Here is a 22,843-nt window from a genome sequence, read left to right as displayed (position 1 = left end):
ATATATATATATATATACACACAAATAAATGTACACATGGCCATATATATGTTGCACTATACAGATGCATATACAGACATATGTATGAGTATACATGTGTATGTACATGTAGACATATATCGACCTATTATGTGTATATATCCATATTCCTGTCACGTGTAACCTCACGGTTGTGTATACCCTCCCAGATCTATCTCACCGTATGTATCTGCTATGTGTACATTATGATAAAACAACATACGTGATGCAGCAGTCATATTAATAACAAGTACTACACAATTGTGGAAGTAAAGGCAATTGTTCAATACTAGTCAATATGTGTATTGACAGTTATATTGGTAAAACAACAGCTGTTAGTAACACTGGTTGATTGCAGCCTACCTGTAACACATTGGACACATGGTCAAGTTAGCAGCGATAGGCCCTGGTCTCTCAGATGTGTGTCTGCCTGTTATGTATCTGTTAATGTGTATATGAAGGTATGTCACACTACGTATTGTCCATATACACCCATTACATCCCCATTAGCATACTGTACATGTCTGGAGATGTTCTGCATGTAACATGTAACCTGGGACACACTTCACCCTAAACGCTGTGTGGTGTGTACCAAGTAAGACACACATTTTAGTATCACTACACAGCTATGTAGGGGTCTAGTCCCAGTGTTGCCAAGTAATAGTGTGCGTGTATGTGGATGGGTCTACATCAGGTTGCAGGGTATACATGCCCCAGTGGGTCACCTGTCCATGTGACACAGGAAATAACCATTTTAGTAACCTGTGACATGTATTCAACTGTACCTCAGATATGTCACAGCCATGGTATCACAAGAGTGCCATACCCCATTGTAGAATATGACTGCAGACCATCCTCATGCTGACACATGTACACTTACAACACAAATGGATAACATTATAGGGACCACAATCAACCAGTGTTACTAACAGCTATAATGCATTATTGCTGGACGGCTACACTACCTGCCATATATGCATTTCACCTTACTCCTTACAACATGTTACACTGCAGTACTGTGGTACAGTGTAGTACAGTCACTGTGTGCATCAGAACTATATATTAGCCTATCCCTGCATTGGTGGTATGGATGACAGGGATGTGGCACGGGTATCATCATATGCACAGGGTGTGATGTTGATTTGCCAGAGGCCAAGGGTGGGCCATACATTTGACACCATGTGTGTGGGTGAGGGGTATACTTCAGTAAGCTGGGCATGGTGCTCTGGTGTGTGTAGTTATGGGGTTGCCCTAGGTATGTTTGTATAGTGTGTGGGTATGCATGCACACAGTTCTGCCATGTGGCTGCCCTACACAGGTGTTTATGGACAGCTGCAGACCATAACTGTCAGGGTGTGCAGTTCACTGCCTCTGGCCACAGACACATGGACTGTGCCTGCCAGGGGTTCCATGGGCATGTCCAGATACAGGCCTTGATGTGCTACTCCCACCTGCTGATGACAAATGTCCACTGGTACCAGGCCTCTCCTGGGACTGGCCAGGACTATGTGCTCATGACCTGCTGTGGTGTGGTGTGGACAGCACCTCCCCACACTGCTAGGGCTGGTACTGCCACTACGGCAGCCCCTTGATGTCCTAGCATGTCCACGTTGACTGCCAGCTGTTGGTGTTGCTGGCCTACATCCACGCAGCCATCGCCGCACCCCCACCACACATTCAAGCACGGACACACCATGGCCAATGATGGCCATCATCTCACCATGCCATCTATCCATGAGCTCGGTATAGACAGTTCACAGATGTTGTCACTTACAGATGTGAGAGCAGCCCTCTGCAGCCTCAGTCCCTGTCTGGTGTAATGTTCCATATGTACCTGTGCTGCCATGACAGCCTGAAACATGCGCCTGCTGGTACCAGCTATGTCACCTCTGCCAGGAGCATGATGTCCAGTGGCCCTATCATGAGCACCCTGGGACATCTGCCTATGTGGTGGCCTGCCAGATATCTGACTATGCCTGCTGCGACCAGACACAGTAGGCATGGTTATCACACTTTGCTGTGCACTTCCACCAAACACCAGCTGTCCCGTCGCTATGGCCACTGGTGATAAGGTATGTATAGGCACTGAAACTGTGTACGGGGTTGGGGTGGCTAAATGTGGGGTGTCATATGATGGCGCAGTGTCGGCCCCTGACAACCCCACCTGTGTCTCAACAGTACTATCATCATCTTCAGTGTCTGTATAGACACCAACATCAGATTGCATGCAGGAGGGATCCTGATCCACCTCGCCACATGTGGGGGAAAACAATAAATGCACTTTAAAACCTGTACAGCATTGCCTAACAATACACACACACACACACACACACACACACACACACACACACACACACACACACACACACACACACACACACACACCTCCATAATACCTACCTGTCCATGACTTTACAGACAATCCCACGTATATGTCCATGTGTACCCCATCCTGCATCACACTTATTAACATACACCTATGGATACCACTCATTAACATATCAGTCCTCTAAATGCCTACACAAGTGGTCACAACACGAGACCTGTTACAACATTACCTGCCTGACCTGTGTGTAGTGGTTTTAGATGGCCTCACTGCTGTTATTTGGGGTTCACCCTGTGTATGTCTGGACATCATGAGCATGGCACCTATATGTTTGGGCTACTATGTTCTATCCATAATATCATGCACTGGTGTGTCATGTGTATGTAATGCTCAGTACATGCCAGATATGCTGCTCAATCAGCCTATCATGTGACAACTGTAATATTTGGATACACTCCCTGGTGTTGACTAGTACTTCCCCAATGCATCTGTAATGCTGCATACGTGGGATGTAGGTGACCTCTCTGCTGAATGCAATATTAAGGGTGTACCTGGTGTCTACCTTCCCTCTCGATGCCTGTTCCATGCTACAGACCATATTATACTATCAGCTGTCCTGTGAATACACACATGACAAGTATTCCTGGTGTAGGAGGAAACAAATGAATATGAGCTGTAGAGGTCCAAAAAACCAAGGCTTCACGAACTAGTTGAATAGGTTTAATAAAGTAAGCACACGCTTTCGGAGTGCTCTATGGCGCTCCTTCCTCAGACAAGAAAAACAGAATACCAAAATCACCAGGGCTTATATAAACGCATTACATGGTGTGTAATGTGGCAGTCCATGTACATGTACTGCGTGATCCCAGAGGGAGGTACTGCTGTATGAACACCCTACAATCACACATGTGTATACATGGCCAGTCACACAAACATAAACACATGCACACAAGCATCCTACATGCATCAGCCTCCCTCCACTTCACCAGAGTAACCCTATAGACAAAATAACTACCCACCAGGATGCGCGCGCACACACACACACACACACACACACACACACACACACACACACACCCACACATAAAGATGAGGTTGCACAATGATAGTACACACAGTCCTCCTATTACCCCTGTGTCAACATGCATAACATATGGTACCCAACAGCATGCAGTGCAGCTATAGTCAATCCATGCTAGCAACAGTATACATGTGTCAACAGTATACATGTGTGTGATGCATGTCCTGTGTCACTAGGTGAATCCCCTTCCCCTGGATACCACTGCACCCATGAACATGGTATTGCTGTGCACCTGTTCTGCACCCTGCTTGTACTGTGCACCACACCTTACAGGTGTACATTCCATTGCTGAATGTGTACTACTGTGTCAGTTATTTCAGCTTTAATGTTCACAGCCCCTATGTTTTCCAGCAACACATACCTGGGATGATATGTGGACAGATGTCATTTGTGAATGCCTGATGTCTAATTCACAGATCTCAACATCAGCGGACTTTGTATGACCAACCCAATACTCTTACACCGACAACCATCAGAGCATACCATGGCTATGGGGTGTACACACCCTTATTGATATGATGCAGCCATCCTTGATCTGCCATGGGACCACATCACCATATATCTTAACAGTACATGAGCCCATTATGTGACATATGTCCTGTACTTTCACATGCACTATCTACAGAATGTGTTAGTTGTGTGACTGCTGAACATGATGCATACACACCATGTGGGCATATGTGTGCACACCCTTATCATGACGGTTTGTCGCACCTCTTGTTGTGTACTACACCAGTCACTACTCCTGGCAGGGGTATACTAGCATGGGCCATCTGCATTTGCCAGTGTATGTTCAGTCTGCTTTACACATGTCCCTGTATTCTGCATGATTGCAAGGTCTACCCATGTGCACATCCCTTAGTGTTCACACACTGCCTCACTATTGCTGTGTGGGTAAGGTTACAGCTGCCACAAGTCCTGAACCTGACTATGTGCAGATACAGCCATTCTTAGCATCCTTAAGATCCCTGCTGCAGTGCACTGGTGTGTCATGCTGACAGTCCTCCCTCCTCCTTCAGCCTTTTTGCAGATGCATGACAAGTAAGCCCTACACATGTATCACTTTGCAGTGTCCCATACACTGAACACCACATGTTACAGTCTAATCCCAGCTGATAATGTGGACCACTGTAATGCCTTATGTCATAGTGTATCTCTGCAGCAGTTGCCATTGTCTTACAGGTATATACACTGGTGTTGCACTGTATATGGGTGTTGTTCCAAACATGTCCCTACTGTAGGCCAAGTCTCTCACCATTATGTTACTCCCTGTGGACACATTCCACAATGACAGGATGTCAGTTATCATGCAGATGTCTGACATACCCTTCCAATACCCCATCATAATCACCCCTTTGATACCGTGCATTTCACAGCAACAATACGTGCATATGTACAGCATATATTCTGGGTAGGTGTGTTAGATGTGTGCATGGAATATAACATCACTATCGCCTGCCCAGTGTATTGGCAAGCATCGACATAAACCATACTCACCAGCTACAGGCTGCTGCCTTGGTGGTATCCCAGAAGGACCTACATAAGAGAGTGAGAGATGCAAAGTCAGTGGCCACAACTGTGGCAGTGCTACAGGGTGGGTGCAGTATTACAATACATCAACAGTACATTTCCACAATACTACCACATATGGACATCTGTTTATCACTACTATGCAGCAACAAAATATATCTATGACATGTCAGATATGCATGATCTACCTATATTGATGTGGATGTATATGCAACAGTGGTCTATGAATGTACCTTGTGTTCTTACCTGCACGCTCCTCGGATGGTATGTGGGTGGCACCCACCACCACAAAGGTGTCTGATGGTTGATGGCTGGCCAGATGGGCAGGTGCCACAAAGCTGGCCAGGAGCTCTTCCACACGTGTCGGGGAGATGAACGGCATGGCCCCCCCTGTGCCGAGGTGATCCCCCCAGACTGCAGCAGCATGCCAATGGGCATTGCGAAGCAGGTCAGAACAATGATGCCGGACCTGCTCATAACTGCGGTTGTGCATTCTGACATCATTGAACCTGTGGACTAGGTCTTCCACAGGGCAGTCCACTCCTGCTGATTATGGGCAACCTGGCCAAACAAGGTTGCATAGTGATGAATGAGTCCATCCAGCAGGATGTCATTTTCCACTGCTGTGTAGGCTGGCAGCCTTCCATGAGAAATCGTGCCTTAAAGACATAAAGATGGACACAGGTGTGAACAAGTAATGCAGCAAGGTTACCACAGTTCTTAATACACATAACTGTCACCCCCCCACCATATCAGCGACAACAAACTGTACACACAACTCAGTAGGTATTGCTACAGCATACCTACCAGTGGGGCAGATATTGTACTGTACCATGCTTTATGCAATGAGCTTGTAGCCATGTTCTCTGTGTGGACACTATCATTACTGGCCTGTTACAGACTATTCACCTGCATGCCATTGTCAGGGCCACAATGGTTCCATATATGCCTGTGGTATGCTTGCTATGCACGTTCTGCACATCTGACATAGTGTGTTACTGCGGTAGACTTATAGCAACATAGACTTTAACATTAATAATCAAAAAAATTCACTGAAACGAACAATAGAAATAAGCGCTTTCATTTAAAAAGTTTTAAACTTCATCAGACAATCAATTGAATTACATCGCTTCCTTATATAAGCTTCTCTTTTTTCAAAAAATCCCGCTCACATGGCTACTACAAAACGAGCATGCCCAGTAATGATAAAATGACTGCTTATTTCTATTGTTCGTTTCAGTGAATTTTTTTGATTGTTAATGTTAAAGTTTATGTTGCTATAAGTCTATCATTTTATTATCAAATTAAATATCTTTTATTTTATCCGGCTGGTGGCATTTCGCTTTTGTTATTTAGTAGTTTGTCCGTGTCAACAGTAACATAGTGCGGTTATCTATACATGCTGTTGGACATGTTCTGGGATTGTGTAGACTATTACTACCAACATATGTTCTATAACAGTGGCACAATAGCATGTACATGTACTACTAGCCAGCAGAACCACCTCTCCAAACTCATCTGCCCATGTTACCCAGCCACATCACATGTGTGTCCCACCCTGGGGCCTCCTCATATACTGATCCAGCAATACTGTCAGGTGGAACCAACCCAGGGGATGTTGTCCCCCTGGGGTACACACAGACAAGTTTCTGTCCCCTGAGGTCAGGTCCAGGGTCTGTTCCATAACGGGCTCCTTAGACATGTGGGATGTGCTACATCACTCTGAGGCACCCAGTACACATTCACAGGGCCAACATGCTCCTCCTGCTCAGCCTCCAGGCCAGGCACCTTCAGTACGTGGACTGCTATTGTGAGTAGCAGTCAGTGGGAGGCTTGTTCCCATTGTGTCTATATTGGGGCCCATGGGGCATCCGCATCACAGACCACACACACTATCTAGTCTGTTTACCCACCACGTGTGTCACATACCACCCCTGTAGGCTATCCTCTGTATCTACCAACCCTGACCACCTCCACAAGTATACCTGTCATACTTCCCCATAGTCCCGTTCCATACTTCACAGACAAAGGCAATGTGGTCCCAACAAGGGATTCACATGTGACATACCCATCCGTGTTGTACACACTGACAGCTGTAGATATCTGTGTGCATTGCTATGTGTGCGGTTTCCTCACACATAGCATGCAGCACTGTGGTAGTAATATAGGGGACATGTATTTACATACATATATGTTTGTGTGTGTATTTGTAAATATGTAGACGTGCATATATGTATATATCTATATATGTGAAGATATATGTGATGTATATATGTGCTCACATATATGTCTACACATGGGTATCTGCATATTTGTGGACATACATGTAGATATATATATATATATATATATATATATATATATATATATATATATATATATATATATATGCACATATGCATACCTATATGTGGGGTACATTCAGACATCAGGTCCACAATCTCACAACACCTTCCTGTACAGCTGCACTGTTCTGCCTTGCTACAACACAGACAGCTGCCACATATGGACACAGCCCGATACTAGGGGGGTATATGTAGGGCCAGATTTCAGGTAACCCTATTACACACCTATGGCATTCCTACATGCTACAATACAGATTAACCTGAGTATCCTGCAAGGGGTGGGCTGTGGACCCCATGTATCCATCATAATGGCATTACTTCCACCACCAGCTATTGGCCACGTAATATACATACTTCCAATTACACAACACACACTATGATGGCTTACATCTTATCAGTCAGTGCTGATCTGCACAGTTGATGGGTATGGCCCACTACCCACAGGGATGGACTCTACTGTCCTTAGCAGTTGTTCAGCTGAACATCATTACAACACCTGAAGGCACATATAAATCATTCCACATCATCTATCCCATTATTATGGACACAGTACTATGGTCAATTATATATATATATATATATATATATATATATATATATATATATATATATATATATGCAGGCTCTTCTGGATGTTATTTTTTTTTTTTTTTTGTTCTGTGCCTTATATGCACACTCTCTCTCTCTCTCACTCTCTCTTTCTCTCACTCTCAGTCTCTCTCCAGTAAATGGAATGAGCTGCTTTGCATAGATTGCAGCATGGAATTTGTAGGTGATGCACATGATCAGATGATGGTCTCTGCACCAATCAGTGTCCTCTACTTGGTACCTGCATGCAGCATGCTGTGTAGTACTTCCAGTTACCACTGTTATGGCAACCAACTACTATAAATCCCTACATCATGTGGGTGTGGTCCCTTTACCTTTCCAGCATGATGGACATCTTTCCTGTGTGTGGGCATCAGTGTTACAGACAGAAGGCAGCAATACCTCTTACAGGAGAACCTGCACACTCAGGCCAGCTATATATTTGTAGGAGGTTCCAAATAAAGACAGAGTTTGAGTAGTGTTGTTGTATGCATTATATAGCACTGGTGTTACAGGGTTTGTGTGTGCACACTAGTTTAACTTGGAATGCAGTCTGTCTGCAGAGCTCTCAACTGTGAGCCTATCCTCTTGATGGCCAGAGGTGTGCCAATTATGTTTTGTTTGTCCACCACACAGGTCTTGTGTTAGATAGATATATCACTGGCAGTGTGTGTTGAGTGCTATCAGTACATGGCTACATCCATTTCTGTTTCTAACTTTATATTCCTGACTAAGGGTATGTTGCAGACTATCCTGTAACACCAGCAACTTGCTTAGTGTATGACAACAGCTTTACACATATGGGCCTGTGTTCCAGCCTCTGTCCTCCACCTGCATACCAGGCTTTGCACATATGACATGCTGTCCAGGGTTGTTATATAGTGGGCTGTGAGTATGCCATGCTGCCATTCCTGCTATCAGTCCACTGCTGTTGTGTGCCCCACACATACTGTGGGGTTGGGTCTATATATGTGTGGGCTGCACCTACACAATACATGTGCGCCTTTATGCACTCCAGAGGCCAGTGTATGTAACAGTGGTATATGGCCCTGTATTATTGAGTCTAGGGTGGGGAATGCACCATAACTGGCCTAGGCTGTTACAACATGTATGGGTATCAGAGGTAAGCTGCCTTAAGGTATCTGGATGTACATTACCATACAATCCACCTTGGGAAAATGCAGGCTTTCTGCCTCCTGCCATACAGACTGTTCTGTTTGTCAGTGTGATTGTGATGGTGTCAGTTATGCCTTGTTATGTAACAGATACATCCCATTATGTCAGCTGAGGTCTTTACCCTCTAGGGATTGTGTACAGAGTGTAGCTAGAGGCTGCTGGACTATACAGCTGCATTACTTACTGTTGATTGTTTGGTATCCTGTGGCCCAGTCTGTCTTTACTATTGTACTACTTGAAGGCCTTGACCTGGACAGCAACATATGTAAACCTTTCCAGACTACTGTATTAGTAAAACTGTTTCACAGTTGCATTACTCTGTTTATATGGATGTCAGTGTCTAAACAGCTATATGACATGGCATATACAACTGTAATAGTACACAAATAACACTTTCCCATGTATGCAAACCTGTGTGTGGTGTTATATCCTTTGACCTCTCTGTGGGTATATGTTGCAGGCAACAATTGTCATTTGTATGGGTGGCTCATAAAGTGCCCAGCTGGTAAGGTAGTAGCTGTAGGCATAGTCGCTGTTCCATATTGGGTGCACCTTCTACATGTGTATCTTCCTATACATATCTGTGTGTGTATGTGTTGTTACATATAATGTATTCTAGGGATGTTGATTGCTTCAACATTGTACATTCCCTATGGGAGCCAGACTGTACTGCATGATATGTTACTGATACCAGCCCGACATCATACAGGTGGGATGGAGTACTGTTAACATCTTGTGCCCATGTCGTGTCAGGTCCCAGTTATGGGATCTGCAACAGTTGGTAATGTATTGCAGGGCAGACGTGTTTGCCTGAGGGAGGGGGGGGGATACCTATTTGTACTAGACATATGTTGTTTGGGGCCTCTCAACCCCATTAATAGTGCATGTGGACATATATGTTTTTGTTATGTTCCCATTTTTATCTACAGATGTATGTCTGTAGATACCTATATATATATATATATATATATATATATATATATATATATATATATATATATATATATATATATATATATATATATATCTGCTTACATATGTATATATATATATATATATATATATATATATATATATATAGATGTATGCATATGTATGTATGTTTATATATATATATATAAATATATATATATATATATATATATGTGTGTGTGTGTGTGTGTGTGTGTGTGTGTGTGTATTTCTATATATCTACATCTACATATATATATATATATGTATATATCTATTTAGATATTAATATATGTACACACACACATACATCTATATGTTTAAATACATTTCCTGTACTGTTGAATGACTGTGCTGGATGATATGTTTGTAAAAAGATAAGGGTTGTGTATATCTGACATGGCTTAGTGGTAAATCACTTTGGCTATGGTGTGTAGGGTCCTGGGTTCGAGCCTTGCGGAGGCTGTTTATTTTGTTGCTGGGCAGAACAAGGGTCATTGGATACAGAGCGATTAAAGCACTTTTAAACAGTTGTAAGTGGGTTTGTGTGGCGGTAAGCACTGCTACTTTCCGGTTACAGTTTCTTATACTCAGCTTCTAAATTGCTTAACCTATGTAGGCATTGCTTACCTCCATGCAAACAGGCTTAAACCCGCTTACTGCTGCTTAAAAGTGCTTACTCCCGCTTACCCCTGCGCTAATTTCTTTAAAAGAAAAGAAAAAAAAGTTGATAGGAAAGTGGTGAAAAAGGGGCACAAAGAGGGAAAGACTGTAGGAAAAATAGCTAGGGATGTGCAGGAGGGAGTAGGGAAGGTCCATAGCTGCCCATTTCTTCTACAGCAACAGCTGTGCATATGCACTGACTTTGGCGGTAGATTTAGACACTCAAACCCCTGAGAGAGGTGTGAGGACAACATTAATATGTTGTGATGCCAATTAGACCAGATTACATGTGTCCAGTGGACACGTGCGAAATGGACAGTTATGTATGGGGCGATATTTTTTGGGGAAATAGATTGCCCTTTTTTTTTCAGGTGAGAGTGGGATTTTGGGGAGGGATAGTAGGTATATTTGGGGAGGTAGGTTGGGTAGGTTAACAGACAAGGAACTCACGTAAAACTGAAGAGCAACAAATAACCAGATCCAAGAGCACCCGTGGAGACAATGATTCAACTGCAGCAGTAAGATAGTAGAAAACAGGTTTAATTCCAAAACGATTCCTTTAGCACAATACAAAGCACAATAGAGACAGCGCCTGGACCATTCCAGGCTTTCTCAAGTCAGAATGAATAACAATGGTAAAAACACATTTTAAATAGTTTGAACTCCTTGATCACATGCTCATTTAATTGTTAAACTGATGAATGAATAACACCTGCTAAGGGTTAGAGCCTTGCTTATGTGCATACATTGTTTTCCTTAAAAAATATATTGCTCTAAACCTATTGTAATCCACATAATTTTGCAAATAGCTGTTGCTGTTTGCATCTTACAGACCATGTGAAATTTGAAATGTTCATAAAAACATTATATTAAAAACAGGAATTAAATACTCTAACATAAAAATATTTCCTGAGAAGTATGTAAAACATCAATACATAGTCTGACCGGAAGCAAGTCAACATATGGCAACAAACAAATGAAACAAATGAAAATAAAAGTAAAAATAAAACCTTAAATTTGGGATGTGCCATATCAGCTTGTATCAGGGAGTGCCATATAAACTATAATCTGGCTCTTCTAAGTTTAAGGACTGGGCCTATGCTCAACATGCCATTGAGGCCAGATGTACTGCCCGCATCAAGCCTGAGCTGCCAAATTAACTCCCTAAATTCCAAGGTGGATTCCCAATCTCCACCTCTGTTACTAGGGTGTACCTGTTCAAGCACCATAAAGGCGAGTTTAAAATTGGGGCAAGTAAGGGAGTGTTTGAAAAATGCATTACTTTCCTTCATTTTACCTATGTCGTAGATGTGTTCATATATACGCTTCCTAAGCTCCCTTTCAGTTTTTCCTATATAAAACGTGCCACAGGTGAGACAATAACCAATATAAACTACACCTTTCGTGTTGCAAGTGTAATACCCATGTGGTTTCAAATTGATTTTACGTTCCTTCAAATATATGTGATTACTATTAATGATAAAGGGACACTGTTTACACATACCACATTTAAAGGTGCCATTCTTTTGTTGAGTTGTCATACGGATGGTATTATTTCTTTGCTCAAACACCTCTTTTAAATTGTCCTCTTTTCCTAACAAAACTGGTTTTTAGGGATTAAATTCTTAAACTCATTTGTTTCTAAAACAAACCAAAACTTGGTAATTGTCTTCTATTTCTCTTGAGTTCTCTGAAAAGGTATAAATGAAGTTACTAGAATTCTCCTGTGCTTGTGTGTTAAAGATCCTTGGAATGGGAATACTAGTAGTTAAATTCCCCAGCAGTGGTGTGTATATCAAGTCCCTTTTATTGAGAATCTCATGAGTAAGGTTGTTCACCAAGTCATCTGGGTAGCCCCTTTCTATGAACATCACCCTTAGGTTGTTTGCTTCATCAATGAAGTCAGACAACCTACTGCACATACGGGAGGCTCTAATGAGTAAACCCTTGAGTATCCCTTTCTTTTGATGGAATGGATGTTGACTACTGAAATGCAGCAAAGAGTTAGAAAATGAGGGTTTTCTGTAAACCTTGGAATATAATTCCAGTGACTGGGAATCCCTAAGAATTGCTACATCCAGGTAATGGAGCTCATTCTCACTGATTTCATGTGTGAATGTTAAAAAATCTGTGGTGGAATTGATGTATTCCAGAAAACCTATGACTTGTTCTCTCGTACCATCCCAGATAATACAAATGTCGTCTAGGTAGCGACAATAAAAAGTAATATACTGTGCCCAGGTAGATTGAAAATGTAAGCTTGCTCCCATCTGTGTAAAACCGCATTTATGATACGGTGGCGCAGGAAGCGCCCATAGCAACTCCCTTTGTTTGCTTGAACACTTCCCCATTGAAAAACACATAACTGTTGTTAAGAACAATGTTTAACATTTCAGAGATTAGATTAATAAGATTACTGCTGAGCCTAGTTTCATATTTAAGAAAATCAGTAAACCACTCAACACCTATAGTGTGAGGGATACTGGGAAATAGCTCCTTGATGTCCACAGTAATCATTAGTGAGGAAGTAAGGCATTTTTCTTTTGGGAAATGTCTGAGAAACTCCCAAGAATCTTTAACCACATGGGTCATGGCCAAGGTGTGTTGTTTAGTAATGAAGTCAATAAATTTCGCTATGGGTTCCGTTACCCCACCCGCACCAGAAACAATTGGTCTAAATAACAAAGGACTGGTACCTTTGTGGGTTTTGGGGATTCCAAAAATAATAGGAACCCTAGGTTTGTTAACTAATAAAAAGTTGTAGAGCTGCTCGTTGATAGCTCCTTGTAAAAGATGATCGTACAGTGTGTATTTTATCTTAGCTAGGGCTATATTGTACTCATTACGAGATATCAAGCAATACTGTTGGTCATCATGTAACATATTGTGTATACTTTCCTCATAGGTGTGGTACATAAAACGACACCCCACCCTTATCTGGCTTCATTACCCTAACATGTTCACTGGATAACATAGAAATGTATTCAAGTTCCTGTTTGGTTATGTTAGATTGTTGTGTATTCGTGGAATGAAGGAACTTGTCACGTAGCTCATGTTCAACTAATTCCTCATACAGTTTCAAGGGTTGTACCATAGGGGGGTTAAACGACTTTTCTGTTAAGCCCGTTCGTAATATATGTTGCATTTTTGAAAAAATGTTTCAAATTTAATGCTCTGGTGAACAATTTAAGGTCCACCAGTAGACTTGCTAAGTTGACTCTGTTGGAGGGTACAAATTGGAAGCCTTTAGTAAAAATTCTAAAAGCTATTTCATCTATTGAAACTTCAGTGTAATTATAAATGCTGAAATTATTCATTTTGAACACCTTACAGTTAACTTCATCTAATACTTGAATACAATCATTGTTAGCATTATAATTAACCATAATGGGGGGAACAGATGGTGTAATAGGGTCAGGTACATTATCAGTGTGAATCTTAACACCTATTTGTTGTTCCACCTGGGTCCTGATCTCTGTGGTTTGTACCCCCACCCCCCGGTTCTCCCTGGGGGATAGTGAAAATCCTGGTTCCGTTCTCTTCTGTCTTTCTCAGCCAAGCGTTCGCTCCTACATGGAACCTCATTGTAATTACGCTGGAAAACTTCGTCTGTTCCATTATCAATAGTACTGTTATATCTAACATTATTTATTGATTTGTTGTGACAGGGATATGCTATCTCCTCCCTATACTCGTGCATGTCCCTTTCAAGTTTTTTAATCTTTCTAGTAATGATTTTAGAGCAGAACTGGTCAACTTCATCAAAGACTTTGTCATAGTCATGTTTGACCATTCCAAAGTCAATGTCTGAGATGACAGTGTTATGTAAATTATTCAATTCCTCTGTAAATGCCCTAGCCTTCATTTCAGATTCCTCAATCATAACTTTCATGACTTCCAGACATGCTCGGTCAAAATACTACATAATTGTTTATACTGTGCAGTGCCTTGTTTAACAAAATTCGAAATTTGAAAAAGCGTAGCCCCTTTGGGATACGCTTAATCCTGACACATTCTGTTAAGTAATCAATCTCACATTGGTTACTTTTCAGTGCATATAGTTTACTCTTGAATGCGGCAAAGTCTGTGTCAATAGCCACAGAATTAACATGGTTAAAAGTACCTTTGTTAAAGTTGAAGGGCTGATTCGCCCAGTTGGTAAAGTTAAACTCTTTGTTTTGTCCTTGGTTCTTTTAGAACGAGCTCCAGGATTGTTACGGTTATTAGAAGGCCTTGTGCTTTCCTGGGGCGCGTGGTTCTCATTGGAAGCTTCAGATAATATCCTGACACAGTCTGCTTCCACTTCGTCAGTCCGCTGAGTCAGTGGAATAGTTGAAACTGTAGAAATAGAGGATGATGTTCCTGGGACATCGTTGTGCTGTTGTTTCAGCAGACCCTTGAGCTCGGTTAACATACCGAGCACTTGGTTGAATTCCGCTCGTGTTACAGGGAGGTTAGATTCTGTATCCTGTAACAAGCAGGGTGTCACTGCAGGGTTGAACGCCTCTACGCCGGTGGTCATGGTACCAAACAGGAACAAGGAACTCACGTAAAACTGAAGAGCAACAAATAACCAGATCCAAGAGCACCCGTGGAGACAATGATTCAACTGCAGCAGTAAGATAGTAGAAAACAGGTTTAATTCCAAAACGATTCCTTTAGCACAATACAAAGCACAATAGAGACAAGCGCTTTCGCCTGGACCATTCCAGGATTTCTCAAGTCAGAATGAATAACAATGGTAAAAACACATTTTAAATAGTTTGAACTCCTTGATCACATGCTCATTTAATTGTTAAATTGATGAATGAATAACACCTGCTAAGGGTTAGAGCCTTGCTTATGTGCATACATTGTTTTCCTTAAAAAATATATTTCTCTAAACCTATTGTAATCCACATAATTTTGCAAATAGCTGTTGCTGTTTGCATCTTACAGACCGTGTGCAATTTAAAATGTTCATAAAAACATTATATTAAAACAGAAATTAAATACTCTAACATAAAAATATTTCCTGAGAAGTATGTAAAACATCAATACATAGTCTGACCGGAAGCAAGTCAACATATGGCAACAAACAAATGAAACAAATGAAAATAAAAGTAAAAATAAAACCTTAAATTTGGGATGTGCCATATCAGCTTGTATCAGGGAGTGCCATATAAACTATAATCTGGCTCTTCTAAGTTTAAGGACTGGGCCTATGCTCAACATGCCATTGAGGCCAGGTGTACTGCCCGCATCAAGCCTGAGCTGCCAAATTAACTCCCTAAATTCCAAGGTGGATTCCCAATCTCCACCTCTGTTACTAGGGTGTACCTGTTCAAGCACCATAAAGGCGAGTTTAAAATTGGGGCAAGTAAGGGAGTGTTTGAAAAATGCATTTGCATATTTGCAAAATTATGTGGATTACAATAGGTTTAGAGCAATATATTTTTTAAGGAAAACAATATATGCACATAAGCAAGGCTCTAACCCTTAGCAGGTGTTATTCATTCATCAATTTAACAATTAAATGAGCATGTGATCAAGGAGTTCAAACTATTTAAAATGTGTTTTTACCATTGTTATTCATTCTGACTTGAGAAAGCCTGGAATGGTCCAGGCGAAAGCGCTTGTCTCTATTGTGCTTTGTATTGTGCTAAAGGAATCGTTTTGGAATTAAACCTGTTTTCTACTATCTTACTGCTGCAGTTGAATCATTGTCTCCACGGGTGCTCTTGGATCTGGTTATAGGTTAACAGACAAGACAAACAAGATGCATACAGGGGTGGTATATGACACATGTGGGGGTAAACACCTTGATGGGAGGGGTGTTGGAAAATCGGAAGCCCATGAGCCCCCTAGTGGAGACAGTGGGACTGAGGTCCCCACCCATGGGCAGTCACCACTGCACCTTCACAGCCCCGAAGGTGGCTGTGATGAGGGCTGAGTCGGGGAGACAGGCCAACCCTCTAGTCACAACATGCGGCCCTTGAGCTGGTGTAGAAGATCTCCAAACTGCTGATCGAGGTCTCTACGCACCAGGACCCAGACCTGGCGATGAGTGACAGCTTCCCAAGGGGGCACGCCCTATCCCCTGAGGCAATTCCACCAGAAGGTGGTGCAGGGCCAATGGATGAGCAGGTCCCAGATTGGGCCCCAGATGTGCTGGTGCCTAGTGCCACTGCCAGCTGAGGTGTGACAGGTGGGTCTACTGTGACCTACATTCCCATATGTGCTATGGTGTTTATGGTATATCAACATATGTGGGTTAGTAATAGTCAGCACTTTCCAGGGTTATGTATAACAGCATGCATAGATATTCTCATTAACCCAGACACCAGATACGGAACAGTTGCATAGCAAATGGAACACATGCTTATATGGGACCACAGTGGTAATAACAACAGCATGCAGGTACATTGATGGCACCATGCCACTAATGTTGGAGTATTTCAACATAGCACATGTATGGAAACAGATGTGAATAATTATCAACCAATAGGACATATGTCCCAACAGAATAGTGAAGTCATTACATACCAGTTGAGGTGGGTATTTAGTTTATTGTTGGAGATATGGTGGGGGGGAGAGAAAGATGTCAATTAACAACTAGTATATTCCTGTAGTTGACATTACTTTCCTAGTCAGTGCTGTTATCTGTACCTTACAAGTAATACTCGACTACCCTATCGCCTTAGTTTGGACAGTGATATGGCTGTTGTTATCTTTATACATGAACAGATTCCAGGTTGATGTTGAGCACATACCTGTCCATCTCTTTCTGCACAGACTCTGGCCATATCTTGGCTACATGCAGGTGAACTGGGACATATCTAGACTATTGCCCTCTTCAACCTTTAGTGACTTACCACACTCTTATACAGGCTTTCCTACACAGTTATATTATGTAGCACAGTATGGATGACAGTGATCAGTGATACCTTATTATTCAGAGCAGCTGCAACACTCACTATTCCATACAATACCAGAGTAAACAGTATCAGTACAGTGTATCAAGCTTTTTATTTCTTGGCACAGTGTTCCTATCCGACGTACCTGTGGGAGCAATGTTTGTTAGCACTACCTGAATGTTGCCACACAAAGTACCAGACTACACATTAGTATTATGCACATACATCTCACTCTGTTACTGTACACAGTCTGGTCACAGCTTGACAACATGGGGATGTAGATAGGACATACCTGGCTTATTACTCTCATAACAGTTTTGGGAGTTGCTAGAGTGTCAGGTTTGTTCTCATAGATGTGTGACAATCAGTTGTATTCCCTGTTTGCTGCCTAAACATCTGGGATCATCCCACTGACTTTCTAGGGGGACAGACAGCAGATATGGGCCCATATACTGGACATTCTGGTCTTATCTGTAAAGTTGTGGGGTATGATTCTGTATGCAGCCTATTTCCACTCCCGGGATTCAGACCATGGCTGTGTCTGCTACAACTAAAACACTGTCCATCAAAGTTGTGTGCTATATACATATTGCTGTATATCTCCTATCTGCTTTCTGTCTAATAATTCTCCTGTGGTTTTGCATTCTGACCTTGTATTACAATACTTTTATACAGAATTTCCTAGACAGTTTTATTTTGTAGGACAGTGTCGGTGACATTGATGAGTAATACCTTATTATTCAGAGCAACTGCATCAGTCACAATGCCATACAATACCAAAGTAAACAGTACCAGTGCAGGGTATCATTCTTGTATTTCTGGACACACTGTCCATATCTGACAGACCTGTGGAAGAAATGTTTGTTAGCACTACCTGAATGTTGCCACACACAGTACCAGATTCCACATTACTATTATGCACATACATCTCACTCTGCTACTGTACACACTGTGGCCACAGCTTGACAACATGGGGGTGTAAATGGGATATACATGGTTTCTTACTCTCATAAGGTTTTGGGGAGTTGCTAGTGTGCCAGCTTTGTTCTCATAGATATGTGTTAATCAGTTTTTCCTGTTTGCTGCCTATATGTCTGGGATCATCCCACTGATTTCCAGGTGTACAGACTGACAGGCAACAGATATGGGCCACTTTACTGGGCATATCTGTACAGTTGTGGGGTATGATTCTTTATGCAGACTACTACCACTGCCAGGATTCAAACCATGTCTATGTGTGCTAAAAATACAACAGTTCACATCTCAGCTGCATGTGCTATTTGGATTTTGTTGTCTCCCTTTTCACTGCTTTTTTTCTACGTGTCTCTCAGTTGTGCTAAATGACCTCTAGGGATTACACCAGTCATATACAGGCATTCCTGCACATTCTATTTATGGTGCACAGTGTGGTTAACAGTGCTTAATACAGCAGTACTATTACGTGATTTCAAATCTACATTGCCATATGATACCAGAGTATAAACATGCAGTCCTGCAGTTAGACCTTTATTGTCAGGCTATTTTGCTTTTATTTACATACAAACTATATGAAACTCTTCCTGCCATATTCTCCGGTGTATGCAGTACTTGCCTTAAACAATATAGGTTTTATACTGGCAATTAATTTACTAATACGTTTAGATTTATTTCCTATGACAGTACATGCAAGAGTATTACTAACCTGCCTCACGTCTCAACCTCTCCAAGCGACAGTCATAGGCTTCCTGGTTCACGGCCCGCTTACTTGCAGCTGTGAAGGACATAAGAGGAATATTTAGCCATACCTATCCATGATATACATGGGCTGGCAATTATTACACACATAGTGGAGTGATACTTATACACAGTTGGGACAGCCTCTGCCGTTTTAGCCTCTTGGATCCACTGCTCCAAGAGGTCTCTCTTACGCCGCTTCAGGTCGGCATAGTGATACCTGACCTGCTCACTAGTTTGGAGTATGCCAGTGGCACTGGTGAGGTCATGGGCGAGACAGTCCCAGGCTTCTGCCTTATATTGGGAACCCTGGTACTGGCCCAGCAGCAGTCTCTGCTCATGGTCTTTGACAAAGAGTCTTGCCATGACTCTAAACTCCTGGATGCCCAAGCACTGCACCTGGAAGCGCACACCCTCTCCCCTTTCTGCCATGGTGCCTGAAAGGAGTAGCTACAACCAGTTATGAGATGTATTCCTGCCTGTTGAGTTTAAGTAGGGCTGATTTCCTGCACTTTGCCATGATTGGCCAGTTTTGAAAAGGCTAAGCTATGGGCAAACCTGCTTAACTAAGGTTGGCATTGTTTAAAGGGGTATACCACTGGGCACATTGAGTTAGCTGGCCTACACATTGCTTACACCTCCTAAGCTGGCCTGTGCAATGCTTAGCATTGCTTACAATAGACTTTGCATTATATTTTCTTTTTGGCATTGATTTATTATTCATTACATCTTATATATATGTCTGGCATCCATGATTCATGTGTACCTACACAGTATGGGGTTCTTGTGTTTTATTGGGGACTCCAACCCTCTATTACAATTACACCTCACATCTGGGCTTACTGCTGTACCCCAGTTCAAATATTTATGTTTTGTAGTGGGTTATAGAACATATGACTGTATGCTGATTCCTTTCACAGGTTCAGTTTGATTTTACTATAGTGAGGATTTGTTTGGTGACACCTCATTATTTTGTACTGCTGTGATGGTTTGGTGGTTAAATGATGTGACTATAACGTATAGGGTCCTGGGTTCAAGACTTACAAGGCTGTTTATTTTGTTGCTGAGCAGAACAGGGGCCATTGGATACAGAGTGATTAAGGCACTTTTGAGCAGCTGTAAGCAGGTTTGCGCAAGAGTAAATAATGCTAACCTCTGGTTAAATATGGTTACAGAGAGTTAGCTTCAGTATTGCTTAACCTGTGTTGGCATTGCTTACCCCCACACAAATGGAATTAAACTCACTTACTAGTGCTTAAATATGCTTACTACTGCTTATTGGTGCTTACACTTGCTTACTAGTGCTTACTCCCGCTTACAACTGCACTGATTTAGACAGTAATATTTAATGGTTCTTAGGAAGGGGGGATTTGGAAGCTGTATGGGGTTATCATTCATTACACATTTTACCTTCCATTTGCATCCATGATTCCTGTGTAAATATACTGTATGGGGCACATGTGATTATCTGTGGACTTTGCAACATTATGACACTGACACCTCACATCTGCATTTAACGCAGTACTCCAGTTCACAAATATATGTTATTTAGTAGGTTATGCAACTAAAATAATGGTAATAACATGATTTGACATGGAAAATGGAATGTGTTGCAGTGGGACTTAAACCAGGAATGCCTGCTTGTAAGGCGGATGCTCTGCCCACTACACTATTACTATACTGCTTCATTTGCATATATCTTCCTTATTATCCTCTTCAGCCATTTAAGCTGCATTAACCATAGCTAAGTGATGGACAAACCCGTGCACCTACGGTTAGCTTTAATCAGATTCATAAAAACATAATGGTATGTTTATTTTCTTTGTATTTGCTATTGCTGTTGTACAGGTGGGGGATGTTGCTTGGGGTATGCGGACACCTATGAGCGATCTCGCTCATTCTTTTGGCCTTTCTGCTGTTCTTCATTGTGGGAGCATGTATATTCTGAGAGCTCTGCTCTCAGACATGCCCCCTGCACTCTTACACGCTCCGTGTAAGATTAGGAACTCAGGCAGCGTGCCTTCATTAATATGCATGGCGCACTGCCGTCCCACTCCTAAATGGCTGCTTCCATGCAGGACTAAGCTAGTCCTGCATGGAAGATTAGTAAATCCGGGGGAGTGTTGGGTTAGCTTTAACTGTTTTTCCTTAAAAAAAACACCTTTATTGAATTATCACTTCTGACATAGGCAATCAAACCATATTAACATGTTCACATTTACAAACATTATACATCACATACATTGTTCTATAGAATATAATCACATCAAAATTACATAAATTGTAAAGCTCATGCCTTCTTTTAAAAATCATTCCTCCAACAAAACATTTTTCTATATGTATTGTTCCCACAATTTCAATTGTTTCTATGTAATTTACTCCTACTCTTTTCTAAAGATCCCATTTCCTGTTCTTTTATCTATGTTGCAATATTCACTACTTCAAGTATGGTCAGTTTAGACTTTGATTGTCATTTTCTAATAATTACCTTTTTGGCAGCCACCAGAATTAAACTTAACAAGGCCTTACCATGCCTAAACAATTCAGATCCTGTATCCCAGCTAAAAAAAATACCTTCCTTAGTTACACTCATTTGTTCACCCACTATTCCTGACAGAGTGCTCTGTAGGGACTTTTTAATGTCTGAAAACTCATTACACCATGAGAATATATGTTCCAGGTACATATTTCGTGTCCATTACACCTCCAACATTTGCCATCTAACTGAGAGGAAATTTTTGCTTGGGGTATACAAGTACCCTAGTATGTAAACACTTCTAGGCAAACATCCTAAAATCTTCTAGATTTTGTTGCATATTTGGGAGCCATACATATGTCCTCCCATTGTTCCCTGTGAATTACTTGTCTAATCTCCCTTCCCAATCTTTTCTAGCCTCTTCTGATTGATTCCTATAGTAATTGTGCAATATTTCATATAGCTATACTAATTATCCCCTTTTTAAGAGCAGCTTCTGTTATAGATTCAACTAAAAAAACAACCAATGTAGATCTTTGCTTAGGATTCCCCTATCCCTTTTAATTTGCCTGTATTCTGATCTCAATCCATGATAGGGAAGGCATTGTCTAGCCTACAGTCTAGATGTCTTCTTGGCCTCTTCCCATTCTATTACCCTTCCCCTCTAATTATATGTTCTCAATACCCTGGTTTCTTTGCCAGATTCCTAAAGTAAATTCTAGCCTCCTCTTGCCTATTTTCTGTATCCCTAATTGTAGTCATCCCTTTTGGCAAAATCTCTTTTCTCTATTCCTATGTGTTGGCTTTCTCTGCATCATCATTGTTCTAGTAATGTTGTAAAACATTTGTTTCCTGTCCACAGAACCACTCTGACCCATATCTATCAATTATGGCAACACATTTGACATTTGTTTAGCCATTATAGACATAAACACTTTATAATCATGGTTTAAAATTGAAACAGGCCTATGCAAAGCTGGATCCGCTGGGTCTTGCTGGGTCTTTACCATTTTTAGATATTACAGTGACCACAGAATTATTTTCCCAGGATGTTAATACTTTCCCTCCTTTTATAATACT

Source organism: Protopterus annectens, chromosome 2.part0 (genome assembly GCF_019279795.1).
Source record: "Protopterus annectens isolate FY-2018-M chromosome 2.part0, PAN1.0, whole genome shotgun sequence".
In the NCBI taxonomy this organism is placed as follows: Eukaryota; Metazoa; Chordata; order Ceratodontiformes; family Protopteridae; genus Protopterus; species Protopterus annectens.
Note: the sequence above shows the minus strand (reverse complement) of the source record.